Genomic DNA, 14,594 nt, shown 5'->3' on the forward strand with positions numbered 1-14,594 from the left:
AGAAGGCGGCGCTTTGTGACTCTCTTCATCCCACCACCTCACCCTGCAGCATTTGGGTGTGTGATCTGTACACTACACAAAGGCACCTGCCAGGGAACAGGAGAGGCTGAGACCCAGGTGGAGAAGCCCCTGCAGCCAAGGTGGGAAAAGGTGCAACAAAGTCTTCCTCTTAGGCCAGGCCTGGCTACCCATTGGCTGAGCACAACTGTCCAACGCAGTAGCCTCCTCACCAGACCCAGAAGTTTTATCCAGACGGTGCCTCCTCTGATGCTCCAAGCATATCTCAGACGCAGGAAGTGGAAACAACAGGGGTCATTCCTAACTATGCGGTTGTTCCAGGCAGGGGAGCCCACCACGTCCTTGCAGAGTGCAGCACCCAGGGCTAGGCTCCCGTCCTTTGCACTGAGGCATGTAGGTGAGGCTGCAGAAGGGTGTGTGTTCTAGCAACACCCCTGGGAGGAGCTGCTGGGTGGGACTGTGGCTGCCGTAGTCTTCCCTAAACCAGCACAGAACCTGTTTTGCAGCCCTGGCTGGCTGGGGGCAGGATCCAGCCTGGTACCTGGTCAGCAATCCCCACCTCTCCTCCCCTCCCAAAGAGCTCCCAGTATCCAGAGCTAAGGACTAGCGCCACTGCAACATGGAGGAGATGCAGATTGCTAGAATTTAGGCCTGTAATGTTTTTCTGTGACATGGTATGACTTTAACTGTTCACAGTGTCTGTGTTTATTTTCTAACTTGATTTTAAAAAAACTTCAATACACAGGTTGCTCTATTTATCCTGCTACAGGACAGCCAAAATCAAGACCAGCATTTTATAATTTACATGTATTTTTATTACCTAAATGTGTAACTCACATGTATTTTCAAAGACTTTGTCTTTCTTCAGAAAGGGCTTTTTTTTCCTTCCTCCCTGGTTAGTTGGTGAGGGTGGGAGCTACGCGACCTCCCTCTTCCCCACACTGCTAAAATTCTGGTCCTGAGCCAGTCAGGCCAGGAGGGGTGAGGAGGGGAAGCTCAGGAAGCCCGGGGGAATAAATCTGCAGGTCCAGACCAACCTCAGAGCTCAGGCCCTAGAAGCTCCAGGTCCTACTTTGCAGTCCCGGAGTTCCCAGGAAACCAGCCCAGCCAAGGAGGGCTGGGCCAGGGCGGCAAGGGCAGGCTCTCCGTGCGAGGCCCCCTATCACCCGTTCACAGGCTTCCGCAGCTCCCCGGCCCTTCCCCTCTCAGCGCAGCAGTGACTCACTGCAGCCACCCTCCCTTCCCCACCACCTGCCTTTCACTTTCACCAGCACCCAGAAGGGGAGGGACTTCCTCCTGCATTTCCTTCCTCAGCTCCCAGCCCTGAAGCCAGCCAGCCAGAGCTTCCCGTGAGCACCCCCTTCGTCTTCACTTATGGAAGTCGGTGGAGGGAGAGAAAGAGGCTGGGTGGGCATCCAAGTCACTCTGGCCCTGGCGGCACGGGGACAATTTGAGCAGGCAGGGAGTGCAGAGGGCCGCGGAAACTACCTTTAGAACCAACCCCTTCAAGGCAGCTCGGGTGGCTCAGCGGTTTAGCACCGCCTTCAGCCCAGGGCGTGATCCTGGAGACCCGGGATCGAGTCCCACGTCAGGCTCCCAGGATGGCGCCTGCTTGTGTCTCTGACTCTGTCTCTCTCAAGAATAAATAAATAAAAATCTTAAAAAAAAAAAAAAAAAAGAACCAACACCTTTAAACTCTCAGTCCCTGACAGCCAACTCGATTCAGAGCAGAGACCCCAAAGCCAGCCCCCCGGCCCCCTCAAGGAAAATAGCCCTGGGCGCCACAGTGAAGCGGCAGCCTGGGGGCCGTCTTGGCTACAGGAGTTGGCTCTGCCTCTCCAAATGAGCGTGAGAGAGCAAACTAGAGGTCTGCGTGTGCAGAAGCAAGACAGAGGAAGGAAGGATGTGCCCGTGGGGCAGGGGAGGGCGCCGCGCCGAGGAGGGGCTGCAGGGCCACGTGCCTCCAGGGGGCCTGAGAGCCCTTCGGGTGCTCACGTGCACTTGTGCTGCCCCTGCCCTGACTGGCACAGGTGGCCCCCCTTCCCCAGCCACGGGCCCGCTGCCTTTGAGCCAGGGCACCAGCTCAGGGACACCGGGACTGGAGGAAGGGGAGGCCCACGTGGCAGATGAGCCTGGGTGCACATGTGAGAGCGTGTACCTGGTGGGGGGTACACAGGCACCAGGCGAGGGGGGTGGGGGAGGTGGCCACCCGGAGCCTGGGGAAGGGTGAGTTCTGTAGGTTGGGTTGAGTGAGATGGAGGTGGAGTCTGTGAATGGAGCGCCAGGGCAGGGCTGCTGCTGCCCACACACCCCCATCCCCAGGGCCCCACGCTGGCTCACCAGCAGCTGTTTGGTTAGGCTAGTCTGCTTCCCATCCTCCATCCTGTATGTCAAGGATCATCACTCAGGATACCACAGTAGGTTTCCAAAGGGAGGCTGGGAACTTGCTTAGAAGAAGCCAAGGGGGCAAATCCTCGGGGAGGCTAGCTGGATCACCCCAGAAGTTTCTGCAGAGGCCTTCCTGTCACCCCCAAGAACACAGACACCCAGACCTGAGACCCTCAGAGAAGAAAGGTCATGATAATGGAGGGGGGAGTGGGTGAGAAGAGTGAAAGATGTCTGGGAACCCTAGAGGAAGGAGGGGAGGGGATACACCAAGGTGGCGGCGGCAGCGGCGGCAGCAGCAGCAGCAGCAGCAGCAGCAGCAGTATTATCAGAAGAATGCACCTGAGCTAGGCCTGTCCTAAGTGCTTTTCATACGTTTAGTTTCCACAAGAACATTATAAGGCAGCATGAACCCCACCATGAAGCATTGCTATTTTAACCTCCATTTTACAGATGAGCTAGATGAGGCTCAGAGAGGCTAAGTAACTTGATAATGGTCACACAGTAATTTCATTGCAGGGCCAGAACTTGAACCTCAGTCTGCCTGACTCCAAGATCAAGCTCTTATTCCTTGTCTAAGACATGCCATAAAGACACCAGGTCCCTCTCTGCATAACCCCCTGTACAACACACTCCCCACCATCTCAGAGCAAGGATTTCTGGACACAGATATCCCTCCTCACTGCATTGGAAAGGCCCCTTGCTCCTGCCTGAACCATTGGCAAGTAAACCTCTCCTATTTCTCTTCCAGTACAGCTGAGGCCCTCTCAATCCTAGGGGAAGAGAGGGAAGAAATGGGGCATCACCCCAGAAGAGCCACCCACAAGGAGGCCTGAGACTGCACCGGCCACTTTAGCCCCTGCCGTCTGCGCCTGGACTGTCCTGCCCCTGCGAGCTCACCCCTGCCTCAGGTCTAGTTACTGCTTGTGGGGCTTCCAGCTCCCATACCCTACTTGTGTACCTCACAAACTGCAAACTCTGGGCAGAATGAAGCCACTTCCCCTCACTTCTTATACCCCAGCCCCACTTCTCTGTTCTTCAGGTGGAAGTCAGCCTGGCCTTCCTCACAGTGAGGAAGAGGAAGGAAGCCATCTTTTCCGAAGGCTACTGACCTATGGGCCAACTCCCTGAGGGTACAGGAATGAGGCTGTAATGAGGAACTTCTGCAGGCGTCTCCCTCACCCGGGGACAAGCTGCAGGGTCTCTGACAGCGGATGCAGGAAAGGAAACCCACAGTCACCAAGAGGCCTCAGACAGCACAACCAATTTATCAGTCTGCTTGATTGTCCCAGCTCTATTCATTCTCCCTTCCCCCCGGGTACCTCACTACTATAAACCAATCCCTGATCAGACCCAGAGATGCCCCTGAGCAGAAGACAAGGCAAGAATCTGTTATCAATGACCAAGGACCTAGGAGGCTTTCAGGAGGATCTGTGGTGGAAAGCACTTTCTCTCTATGGAAGAAAGCAATTGTGCACCAAGAAAAGAAAAGAGTGCTGAACCTGCATCTGTGTTTTGCAGACACATGAGGGAAGGTGCTGGAAAGTCCTTTGGGAGCTCTATGCTGATGGGGACACCGTGCCTGCCAGGGAGGGCAACCAGAATACATACAGCTCCCCAAGTGCTCTCAGCAGCCCTGTCACACACCCAACACTGGCTGGGAGAGTCCAGTGAGCCCTCACCACAGTGGGGCCAGGCCGTGACCACTAGGTGACCCAGGGCCACTCATAATAAGTTAGAGATATTGAATGTGGCCATCTGAGACACAAGACCATTGTAAGTCAAGGTTACACAGGCCAGGAAGGAGGTGCCTCGCTTGGTCCTAGCAGCCACAGGGGCTCAGCTCTGACCAGGGGTTCAGAGATGACTAGAAGATCCTCCTGTTCCTTATTGCTAAAGCTCCTATAGCTCCTGCTCTTACCACTGGGCCACTCCCAGCCCTACCAACTCAGCATTGGGAAGACGGAGGATCAGAGCTCACACACCCCTGACCAAGACAAAATACACCTATTTATGGCATCTATCAAATTTCTAGGCCAGCCAATTCCCTGAGCACCCGAGAGGCTATGTTCGGACAAAGTCTAAACTTCCTATCCTGCCCACAAGTCCTGCAGACTTTGGCTCCTGCCACCTCTCACAACCTGCCATGCTTGAGCCATCATTCAGCAGTGTTCCTGCTCTGCTTCCAGGTCTTTGGCTCAGCAGCATCTCTACCTATGACACCTGTCTACCCTTTCATCTGGCCAGGTCCTACTTGTCCTTCAGGTCTGGGATACTGTTTCCTCTGGGAAGTCCTCCCTCACCCCAGGGCTGAGCCAGGAGCTTCACTTTGAGCCCAGGACACCTCCTAAACACCACCACCCCGCCCCCCACCACACTCAGCATAGTAAATTCCAGATACCTATTTCTTTGTCCCCAGCAAACAGCAAGCTCCATGGAGCAGAGTTTGCAGACCGTTGAACCTTGGCACTTGGCTTGTATCTGCCTCTTGGGATGCTCACTCAAGACTGCACCCAAGGTGAGTCAGAGCTCTGCCTGGGCAGAGATACTACTCACTGCCAGGGTGTCCACCCTGGGCCCCTACCCGGCTGCGGCTTCCAGTCTCTCTCCCTGATGCACATCAGAGATCCTCGTGATGCTGAGATGAAGTGAAAAGGTCCCACCTCCTAACCCCATCACATTTTACCCCATCAGTAGCCCCACACTGTCTCCAACTAAGCTAAACACAAATCCTTCTAATTTCTGGCCCACAAGCCACTTGCCCCTTGACTGTCACCTGCTGCCCCACACCACATGCAGGCCAACTGGAAAAGTGCCAGCCTTTCCATTGCCCTGTCCAATTTTTCTTTCCCTGTGGCTTCCCATCCTTGCTGAGACCATAGCCAGAGACATGAGCCTGTGGATCTGTTTATCTCATGCCCTGACATGACTGGGCTAGGCCTCAAGACACCAAGGTGTCTGGCTAGGATGCCAGGGGCAGTGATGAGGGACCCTCCTTAGAGGAGCCCAGCTTGGCCCAGCTGGCCTTCTAGCCCATGCTCATATCCTGGAAAGTTCTCTCTCAGGTACTCTGGGGTCTGTGGCTACAACCAGACTAGGCAAGTGGCCTGGAACTGCATCTTGGGCTGTCTAGAGTTGCCCAGGCTCTAGATAAACCTTCCCTCTGGACACGGTGCAATCATCTGCAATGCTCGATCCCCCTCACCTACCCCGCTCCCTCCCACTTTAACTGGAAGTTCACACCAGGCTAAAGGGCTTCATTTCTCGAAACCACTGGACACGTAAGTCCTGTTCATAAGGAGTCTGCAAACCAGTAAGGAAGGAGACATCAGGAACAGGGACAAGGACCTGACTCTGACAAATGTCACTTCCCCTAGGGGTGTGAGAAAGCAGGCCCTATGATCTACCCATTCCCAATCCATAGAGTCCCCAGATTAGCACTTCTCTGGACTTAGCTTCAGCTCTGAAATGCAGAGCCCATGCCAGTAGGGTCCCAAGGATCTCAGCTATCTAGCTGGTTAAGCCAGGTTTGGCCGGGGTTCGAGTTGGCTGCAGTCTGGACTGTGATGGTAAAAATGCCAACACTGAGATGCTTTTAAAGGGATGTGTGTGAGAGGAGAATCCTTTGCCTTATGAGGCCCTCTCAGGGCTTCATTCAGGCATTTATTTGCATTGTCCCTCTCCTCCAATGCCAGCAAACACCCTCAGGAAGTCCAGAGGAACCCAGGAGAACCAGATCTTATAAGGGGGAAGCAGAGGGGAAAAAAAGAATCCCAGGCAGAGCCTGGAAAGGATCAAGCCTCCAGGCTCAGCCCTTGCCCACACTGAGGGGACTGGCTGCCTCTCTCCTAGGCAAGGGCCACAAACAATCACAGGCAGCCCAGGCAAATCCCTTCCAGCAGAAGTTGGGAGTCCCAGGGAGTAAGGTAAAAGCTAAGCAGGTTTTGGCTTTCTCTGGAAGAGATACAGCAAGTATCACTAAGGTCCTTAAGTGGTTGAACCTCTGGAAAGGGTCTCATGGGGAGCCCTTTGGTCTCCTTATAACCTTCTCTGGGCCCTAAGGGACTCACACCACCAAAGGCTGCTCCAACCCTTCCCTCCCTCTGGAAAGGCAGGGCTCCCTAGAGGTCTAAGGCAGGGTTCTCTGGAGTCTGTGCCTGAGCCCCGGGGCTAGAGTCTGCCCCAGACCAAGACAGAGGAGCTATAGCACAGAGGCCTCCCTGTATATGGCCTCACCCTGCCTACCTAACAACTCCCCTTCTCCACCCCTTCCACCCCCCATCTCACACACACACACACACACACACACCTCTGCAGCCCTCCAGGCTCTGGGGAGGCACAGGAGACAAGGCACAGTCCCTACCCGCACAGTCCCTACTCCTCCTAATGGAGGAGAGACAGAAACACACACTGATTATAATGCATGGTGGCCCATGCAGGGGTTAGAAACACAGGGAACAGGTGACCCGGGGAGAGTTCTCTGACTTCAAGCATTTGCTGGAGCTGTTCCCTCCACCTGGAATCCCTGCATCCACTCTAAGGATCCACCTCCCTTCAAGGCCTACCCCCTACAGGCAGCCTCTGGCACACACTGTTCTCTGAATCTTCATGCTCTCATTCTCTGCATTAACCATTATCCCATAATACTTCTTTAGTTCCTTCTGTTTTTGCACTCAGATGGGGGGGGGGGGGGCACGGGGGGCAATCAGGGCCTGGAGGCAGTACGGCCCAATGGAGAGTGCAGAGGATTGGCTGTCAGGTGTCCAGGAACTGTAGCAAACTGGGTCCTGCCTTTGAGGAACTCAGGAGCTCTGGGTGGGTCAGGGAGGGAGAAGGCAGGACAAAGAAACACTTAACCAGCAACTGCAACATGAAATATTAGCCACCAGCACCAACTAATGCCCCATGTGTGTGAGTATTGCTTACTTGTGTAACCACTATTCCCATCTGAGAAAAGAGAAAAGGTTGGCTCTGAAAAGTAACTTGTTTCAAGTCACAGCCCGAGGACACAAGTAAGGAGCCAGGATTCAAATCCAAGCCTGCCAACTCTGAACCAGATCTCTGTCATACCTGCTGCCCGGCTATGCTGAGAAGTGTTTCTCAAACCTACCCTTTGAGATGGGCTTATGGCTCTGGTGAGGAGTAGGGGGTGGAAATCTGTAATGCTTCATAGGCAGCCCAGGTGCTGGAGCAGGGGAAAGAAGGTCAGGGACTGGCATAATGTGGTTTCCAAGGACCCGCTGTTCGTCCCTCCCCATAGGAGATAAGAGGAGATGAGAGGAGTCCCATGGGGCCCTGGGTGGACTTAGCTCAGCCCCATGGCTGACCATGGCTCTGAGAGTGCCAGAGGCCCAGATGAGTGCCATGTGTACTGAGTGCCTACTATCGGTCAGGCATGGTGCTAAGGGCATTGCCAACAACATCTCATTGAACCCTCACTCTTCTCGTTCTCATTTTATAAGTCAGGAATGATACACTTAAAAATACCTATTTTACACAAAAGACAGTAATGGAGTAACAGAGAAACAAAAAAGAAAGAAGACAGAAATCAATAGCAAAATGGCAGACAGAAACCCTACCCTATCAATAATTACTTTTAAATATAAACACTCCAATTAAAAGGGAGAGGCTGGGAAAATGGGGAAAAAAAAAAAAAAAAACCCACCACGATCCAACTATATGCTATTTACAAGAGACATACACTTTAGATTCAAGGTCACAAACAGATTGAAAAGTAAATGGATGGAAAAAATAGACCATGTAAACAGTAACCAGAGAGAGCTGGACCGGACCAGACGTGCTAACATTATTACATTAATAGATTTTAAGACAAAAATTCTTACTGGAAACAAAGAAAGGCATTTTATAATGATAAAAGCATCCATCCAAAAAAAAAAAAAAAAAAAAAAAAGAAAGCATCCATCCCTCAATAGGATATTACAATTAGAAACATATATGCACCTAACAACAGGGTCCCCAAATATACATGAAGCAAAAACTGTCAACATGGAGGGGAAAAACAGACAATCCAACAATAATAGTGAGAGACTTCCATACTTCACTTTAAATAAGGAACTGAACAGCTAACCAGAAGATCAATAAGAAACAGAAGACTTGAACACTGTGAAGCAACTAGACCTAAGAGATATCTATAGAACGTTCCACCCAACAACAGCAGAACACACATTCTTCTCAAGAACACATGGAATATTCTCTAGGATACATCATAAATTAGCCTATAAAACAAGTCTCAATAAATTTAAAAGAAGTAAAACCATACAAAGCATGTTCATTGATCAGAATGAAGTGGAATTTTAAAAAAATCAACAACAGAAGGAAATTTGGGGAACTTATGGGAAATGAAGGTTATAAGTGACTTGTCAGGTTCTCCCAGCCCAGAAAGGCCACTCCCTCAGAACACAGTCTGTATCCCTTCTGCACAGCCCTAAGAAGCTGCAGATCTGATTTTTGCAAATGCCTGGGTAGCCCCTCTCCCATCCCCCATTCTGGACACACACACTGAACCTGATCCCAAGCCTGACCCCAGAATCAAAACAGCTGTGGGAGGGAGAGGCCTGTGGGGCTGTTATGCAGCCCAGGAAAAAGGTCACAGGCAAATATTTTCACTCCCCCTGCCAGTCTACAGAATATCCAAAAGAAGGAAGCAAACATTTATAGAGCACTTCCCCTATGCCAGGCACTTGACATACCCTAATCTATGCTTAAGAACTTCCCATCTAGGCATCTTATTGTCTCCATTCTAGATAAAAACCAAGGCTCTGCAGCTAATGTGGCAGAAGCAAGATTCAAGTCCCTGTTGTCTGCCTTCAAAGTCCCTGGTCTTTCCATCATTCTTCCAGAAAAATCCCAATTCCACACTTATTGTGGGCTTCAGGAGAAACGCTACACGTGAGAACCCCACAAAGCCAGCTGTGGACTCTCTTCTTCCTCATGCTCCCTCCCAGCTGCTGCTCTTCCTGGCAGTACTTCCAAGTGGAGCACAGTATACAACCCTCCCACCAAGAAATAATCCCAGCCCCAACCTGTCAGAACCAGCTCCTCGCAACACTGGGGGTATCTGTAAAAGCCCCTGGAAGCCCATAGGGTTTTGAGAGAAGGGTACAGTGGGGTCAACAGGATCTCACTCACTGGAATAAGAGCCCCTATACCACATGGAGAAAGGTGGCTTGTGCCTCTCTTCAGAGCCAACCAGCAAAGCCGGGCCCAGCTGGGGAAGCTGAACAGATTCCAAATATTAAGGGACGTCAATGTTCACTGAGTTCAAGTCCTTGTTCCACAAAGCAGCCCAGAGAAGGGAAGAAATTAGCCTGCAGAAGCCCAGCCAGGAGCAGAGCAGGGCCCAGAGTCGAGAACTCCAGTAATAATGCTTCGTCCTCCACTCAGGCAGGCCACACCTTTTGGCAAGACACTGGGCAGGGCTTGGAGCCAAGGTGAAATCCCGACATCACAAAAAAATAAGGCTTTCTCCTTCACCACCATCAGCATCTCTAACATTTCTTGAGGGTGCCACGATGTGCCAAGATGGGGCGAAGCACTCTGTACCTATGACGTTGTTTAATCTTCAAAACACAGTAGGTATTAGTACTCTCCTCCTTTTTCAATGAGGAACCTGAAAATCCAAGGGGCCCAATCACTTGCCTGAGGCCACAGGAGTATAGAGGTAAGGCAGGGACTGGAATCAGCAGCCCTTTCTGCAAACTTCCTCCCCCAGCTTCAAGCTCAGCCTCCTGCTTGGTAGCTGGGATAGATGGCAGCAGCCTCTGGACTGCTTACATCTTCTCCCCTGAGAGCAGCTACAGCTGAAAACCACCATGGTGTTCTGGAAGTGTGGCTGGGCAAGTACGGTGGCTGAGAGAGGCCTAGGAAGTGAGTGGCTTTGAAAATGCTACTGGTCACTACCACTGGGGACCACCTGTGAAGGCCCAACATCCTCAAGAGGAAGCCACACCCCTCCCATACTCCCCAACCCCACACGCACAGCTGGCAGACAGCTCTTTACACATAAAGCCTTGACTCTCCCCTGCTTGTCAGCCACCCTAAATCCCCATGGGGCTCAGGCTCCTGTCCCTTCCCCTGGTACCCTAAAGTCTGAGTCAAGTCAGCTCCATGACTGGGTCCCTACTGGGCCAATGCCCCTCTCCCCAAGCACTGTGCATCAGCCCCAGTCCTAGCCATCCACCTCCTGCATAGGGCTCTCAGAAAGGCTTCCCCTCAAGGACCTGAATTCCCAAATAAAGGCTATTCATTGCACATCCTAATTAAGGGAGACAGTGCCCACCCACTCCAAAAATCATTGGTCCAAATCTCTATTTCATGGCAAATAAAACTGAAGCCCTAAAAGGTGAAGTGACTCACCCAAGGATACATAGCTGATTACTTGGGTAGAGGTGTGGTCAGGGCCCAGGTGGATGTTCTCACCCCCAGAACTCCCTGTCAATGCCAGGTCTTTGGTGTTTGGCTCATGTCTTTCTCGGGAGGGAGGTAGAACACAGGTGTCTAGCATATGGTGTCTGCATCAGCCCAGGGTCTCCTGTATGGTCAGCTCCAGAAGGCACCAAGACCTTCCTAGTGGCTTGGGATGGGCAGCGAGGAGGGTGTCCTGCTGGTTTGGTGCAAGAATGGGTACAATATTGTTCCCCAATACCTGCTAGTGACCAAGAAACACCAAAAGCGCGCTGCCAGTGGAGGGGATGTCGGCATGGCTTCCTAGGCCTCCTGGATAAGCTACAAGGTGGGCACAGTGCCGCCTGCCTCACTGGCCCAGTCATCCAGTCGGAGGCACGCCCTTTCTCAGGCCTGGGTCAAGATCCAAGGCCTCTGCCAAATGCTCACACATTCCTTGCGTTTCTCCAGTCTCTGAGCAGCTGCTGCAGGGCCTTTTTTCCTGTGTTGATTTATTCTTTATTGTTCCTGAAATACACCCAGAGGCCTTTGGCACCAGGCACCAGCAGAGCATCTAGCCCAAGCCCCAAGTACGCACCAACCAGGTTCTATGAGAGCGGGGCTGAGCCCACTAGAATGATGCACCCCGGGTCAGAGCCAGCAGCCAGGAAGGGAGATCCAAGATCCTACCTACACCCCGCCCCCCCCCCCCACCCCCAGGCCAATGGTCCTAGAAATGATCTCAGGACTGACTACAGAGGCTAGGATGTTTGGAAAGGAGACACTTAGAAAGGAAAGGTTTGCCTCCCTGAGGCCTAAGCCAAACCTTTCCATTCCTCCCATGCACAAATGACCCCTCTGGCACACCCCCTTCCCCCCATCCACCCCACCCCTCCCCTCCACAGCACAGGCCCAGCTGACCCTCAGGTGCCTGTTGCCCTTCACAGGAGGTCCTTGTGGCTCAGGCTGGGCTTCTGGCTGCCCTGTGAAGTGTTTGGAGAGGGAGGCCTCAGAGGGGTCTTCCCCGCCCTTCCCAGCCCAAAATATCTCCCCTAATCAGTGGGTCTAAAGGTGCCTGAATTCCTACCATCAGCACTTCATTCCAAGGGTCAAAGCATTGTTCCCTGTGCACATGAAAATAGCCCAGGGAAGTGTGCGCTGCACGGTAAAAAGAGCCAGGGCTTTAGGGTCTGACAAAATGTATCCCGGCTTCTCCAATCGCCAGCCTCTCTGTGGGTCTCAATTTTTCTATCAGTAAAGAGGCATAGTACCTTTGCCTCATAGTTACCGTGGAATTAGATGAGGTTAATATATACGTGGGGTGCCTGGCACAAAGTAAAGGCTCACTGTGCTTTCCTTTCCTCTCTGCTGGGCAGGAGTAGCATCGTTATCAGTCTTCAACACCTTGGGAGGATCCAAACAGCCTGATTCTCTCAGTTCCACAGCTGGCGGAGCACAGGGCCCGGCTCATGAGAGCAGGACAAGGAGATGAGTGGTCCCAGCAATAGCGTCAGGCTCTGCAGGCACGCAGGGCATCTGGCCTAGGGATCCAGGAGGAGCACACCCAGCACAGGCCTCCCTGGGGCTCTGCTGTGCCAGCAGGGCCTGCAGCAGCATGGTGAAACAAAGAGTCCCCAGATAACACCTGGCAGAGCTTTGAGACCCATAATGGAGCCTCCACCCTGCTGGGCTCACTCAAATAAGGGCAATAAGAGGGAAAATACTATCACCTGAGGGAAGCTGAGGAGAGGGGTGCCCAAAGGAAGTATGAGCAGAGATGCCAAAGGCACCCAGGCCTGCACACAGAGAATAAGCCAGCCTCAAGGCAACCACAGTGAATGTCCCACAAGTGGAAGTGCCTGCCTGGTTATTTTTGGCATCTCTTCTGCCCAAAGCCAGCAAGGAAAGGCAGCTGCTAGCCACATGGAAGGGCTGTTTATGCTCAAGTATGCAAGCACTGAAGCAGGGAGAGAAAGAGCACAGCAGCCATTGTGCAGAGGAGGCCTCTGCCCCCATTCTTCCTCTCCTAACTGTCCCTATAAGGTCCCATCTGCCTGTCACATAGTTGACATAGCATGGGCACTTCTGCTTTCACTCAGATCCAGCCTCCCAACCACAAAACTCACACACACACTCACACACACGCAGGCAGGCAGGCAATCACGCACGCACGCACACACGCACAGACAAATAAATAACCATGGAGCCAGCTGGGGACTGAGCCACACCCAGGAGCCAGAGACGACTCCTCCAGGCTCTTCCTGCACTGAAGCAGCCCTCCCACCTTCCAAATTGGGAGGGACAGGGACCAGGGGCAGGACGCTGGAGCAGCTCCTCTTTCCACCCGCCACCAGCCTCAGGGGAAAGTGGACACGTAGGGGAACCTCAAAGAACTCACTGTCTCTGCACTTCCCCATTTGAAAATGAAGGAGTGGAATTAGATGGCCCAAAGTGTCTTCCAGCTCTGGGATGACACCGGGGAGCCGGGAGCCCAGGGCTGTGACCCAGACCCAGCTCAGGTCAGACAAAGCAACGTCAGAGGGGGAGGAGAATCCGAGCAGCAGTCAGGTACATGCCCCAGAAGCTGGCAGCAGCTGGGAGGGTGGGAGGGGGACTGGAAGGACATGGAAAAGGAGGAAGGGGAGGAGGAGTGAGAAGAGAAGAAAGGGGGAGAAAAAGCCAGCCTACATGCACTCCCAAGAGTTGTCAGTTATCACTTAAGCTTTCCTGAGCTCCTTTCTGAGCTCTGGGGCCCTCCCCCTCAAGGAACTGACAAATTCTGGCAACAGCACGCTGATGGGCCTCTGTCTGTCCAACTGCAGGGAAAAAGCTGGGAATCGAAATCCCTGTTTTTCTTCCTCTCTGGACCCCATTTCCCCAGAGAAGTTGGGCAGCCTCACAGGGAACCCCCTTCTGGCTGCAAGCCTGGTAAACTTCCCCCTGTCCCAGCTCTGGCCTGGTCAGATCTTGCCCTGGCTGCTCCCCTGCCCCCCTTCCTGAGACTCCTGGAGGAAGAAGCACTGCCTGGAAAAAATAACCCACAAGCTCCCTGCGGCTGGAGAGAAAGGCAGAGGGAAGACGGAGCACCTTCCCCAGCTGGCCACAGCACCTGGCTATGATCCAGGAAGAGCAAGAGCAAGAAGGGCTGCCAGGGAAGCCTCGGGACCCTGGCCTCTCTCGTCCCCAGTCAGCCCCCTCCCCCCCACCTCCCAAACCACAGCTGGTAATCATGTCCCTCAGGGAGATCCCCCCCCACTCCAGCAAAACCCAGCTCTTTTTTTGACATGTGGCAACTTTCCTCTTATATAATATCTTGGTGTCTCCCCCACCCCCTACCCCACTCCACCCCTATTTCAATTGGTGAAAGAGCCAAAGTACTCTTCAGAGACAACTCCCACCCTGAGCTCCACCCAAACCTCCAGTGAGGTCACACTGGGAGGCTGCAGGTGAAGCAAAGACAAGGGGACTTTTTCCTCGGCTGAGAAAGCAGTCTTCCGCCCACCCACGTGAGCAGTTCAGCCTGAGGCCTGGGCGGGTAGGTTCCAGAGACACAATCTGATCTCTGGGAAGTTGAGCCCTTAACTCTGGGCTGCAGGGACAGAATCCCTTGCAAAAACACACAGCCACCAAGATCTGGGCTGTCTGGGTGGGCGAGGATCACCCCGCTGTACCCGGGGCCTAGGGAGTTATAAAATGAACTTCATTTACACAAGCCCCCCGGTGCCCTGGAGGAGCCCCCTCCTACCACCAGCAGGACACGCTAGATTTCCTCTTTCCTGGGAGGAGCA

The 14,594-nt window shown here is 53.1% G+C and overlaps 1 protein-coding gene across 6 annotated transcripts in view; it reads right to left on the reverse strand.

The window, feature by feature from the left end:
* MIDEAS (mitotic deacetylase associated SANT domain protein) overlaps positions 1-14,594 on the reverse strand; it is a 70,206-nt gene that overhangs the window by 23,358 nt on the left and 32,254 nt on the right. The window contains exons 1-2 of one of the 6 annotated variants that reach the window (XM_038545231.1): positions 8,461-8,583; positions 2,359-2,539 (exon numbers count right to left, since the gene is read on the reverse strand). The exons of 4 other annotated variants lie outside the window; for them this stretch is intronic. The gene's annotated coding sequence lies outside the window, so the exon portion shown is untranslated. Of the gene's footprint in view, positions 1-2,358; positions 2,540-8,460; positions 8,584-14,594 lie in introns of those variants that run through there. One more of the 6 variants, XM_038545232.1, reaches the window with a different exon arrangement.

This window comes from Canis lupus, chromosome 8 (genome assembly GCF_011100685.1).
Source record: "Canis lupus familiaris isolate Mischka breed German Shepherd chromosome 8, alternate assembly UU_Cfam_GSD_1.0, whole genome shotgun sequence".
In the NCBI taxonomy this organism is placed as follows: Eukaryota; Metazoa; Chordata; class Mammalia; order Carnivora; family Canidae; genus Canis; species Canis lupus.